Consider the following 2,333-nt stretch of genomic DNA (forward strand, 5'->3'; position numbering starts at 1 on the left):
ATCCCTTAGATTATGGACATTTCATGCTTCATGCTGTAAGGCACAAAAATGTCTATAACAGTTGCCCCCTAAAGTATGAGGTCGTTTATCGGGTGAAATGCTTTATCAGGAGGATCCGAAGTTCATTCAATCGCTGAGAGGTGACCTGTAATAAAATACAATACAATACATTATTTTTCATTCTGCTTTCATGATCTAGCTGAGGCGGGCATTCCCATGCTTAGATTTATAAATTCATTTTGGTACATAGAACAGACGATCGTCTGATGGTAGACTGATAATTCTCTGCTGAAATTATCATCCTTTGAGTAGGATGATCATCTGCTGAAATGATGTACATGTCAAATGTCTTTATATTTCCTGAATATTTATCGCAGCCCGGATGGATGAAACTAGATCCGGGGTCTTCAAACTCGTTCGATCTTCACTCTAAATACAAGTCGATCCATGTGAGAATTGCGCTGAAGTCGAACATGGAAAGACATCGCTTGATTACCGGTCAATGATGTAAACCATTAACAAGCGCGAGAGGAATCACCGATAATGATAATGACCCTCAAGGTACTGCAGTACAATTCACGTGGTGTGAATAAAGGACTTGGCGTCGAACACCACGCAAAATCTTTCGGTCGAAGGTCATTGATGTATACCTGTCGCCGGAAGTGAGAAACTTGCCATTGAGGCATGCAAGCTTCAAAGTACTGAGGGGGTTGTTCCTAGATCAACTTCTTGGATAATGAGCTGAAGTCGACAAGAAGCGATCTGTCAAAGGAGGGCCTTAATGAATCCCACATCAGTGACACAGAACGGAGCTAATGATTTTAATGGAGGTGAAAACAATCTGTGAAATATGATTCAGGGTGGCGATCATGGATGGATCAAGGATAATGTATGGCAGTGGATGGGACACGGTTGACTCTTTCTGAACAACATCTCTTGAACATATAACGACATTGATGCGATGGATCGGTAGCATTACCCCAAATGTGGATGGTTTGGCGAGACCATGGTGATGAGACCGGTGAATGAAACAACCCAACCCGATGTGATACGGAGGAAAAGTGTCATGTTCAAGAGCGACTTGCTACCATTACAGCTTTGAGGTTCTCCCAATTTTTCCCCAGTCATTTCTGACCAGTACCTCTTTATTTTTGTCAAGCTTGAGGAGGATAACATATGCTTGTTCTATAACCTACCCTTCGGGCAAGCCCATCGCTATGTTTTGACGAGCTTAGCGATAGGGAAACTCGTTCTCGCCTAAGGACAAGTTTGTCGCTATTTAATCATTTTAACGAGTCTAACGACAAGGAAAACTCGGTCCTTTTCATTTTTAGAGAGTCTGAAAAGGTACATAAAGTTAACTCCAAAGTTCCTTTTTCGTAATCTAATCCCTTAAGTCCAAAAAAGTGTAAAACAATACAGAAGGGATGAGTTTTCGATAACTTTAACGAGCCGAATAAAACAAGCGCTCGACCTTTTTGTGCAATAATCCCTCAGGTCCAAAAAGATTAAAATCTAGACGAGGGATAGCTCTTCCGGTCCTTTTAACGAGCTGGAAGGCCAAAACTCGGCAAACTTTTCATATTTTACGAGTCAGTTGAAAAGAGCTTAAAGAAGACTCGTCTTTTGAGGAACGAGTGATAAACAGGGATAGCAACTAATTCCAGGTACAGGTTGGAATTTTCCAATCACGGCAGTGTCACAAGGATGGCTAGGTGAGATCACTCTTCGCAGCTGTTCCTCAAAATGGGTAAACAATCATATGGAGGTGAACGATCGGCCAAGTGAAAGTGGAGGTGGCAGGTGAAAAACACGACCAAGGCTTTTTATGGCTGATAAATTTACGATCACAGTGGTTATTTACCAGGATAGGTTCATTTTTTATTTAAAAATGAGCTTAAACTCTAGAGGAAACATTGCTCACTGCTTTTATTTATTTTTTAACGAGCATGAAGACCGCGTTAAAACTGCTCGGATCTTGCGTTTATTTTTAAACGAGCATGAACTTTATGCTAAAACTGCTCGAATCTTATGTTTATTTTTTAACGAGCATGAACTATGTGCTAAAACTGCTCGATTATACTAGTCATAAGATAATAATGTCTCTTGAAAGATTCCATTTTTTATAGAGCTTGCGCCTTACCAAAGCTATGCTCCCTCTCATCCTTTCTTTATGCAAGTTCGGAAACGGCTAATCCTAAAAAATAGATAAATAACCGCTCTTAGCTTGCACTCCAAAAGGTTTGCATTCCCCCAGGTACAAAATACAATTTCAAGGTTGCCCCTCCTCCTTCTCACCTCTGTTTTTCTTTGGGTGTTCACAGCTACCTGTC

This window comes from Pinus tabuliformis, chromosome 5_2 (genome assembly GCF_031772625.1).
Source record: "Pinus tabuliformis cultivar Carrire ecotype Pingquan chromosome 5_2, CPIR1, whole genome shotgun sequence".
Taxonomy (NCBI): Eukaryota; Viridiplantae; Streptophyta; class Pinopsida; order Pinales; family Pinaceae; genus Pinus; species Pinus tabuliformis.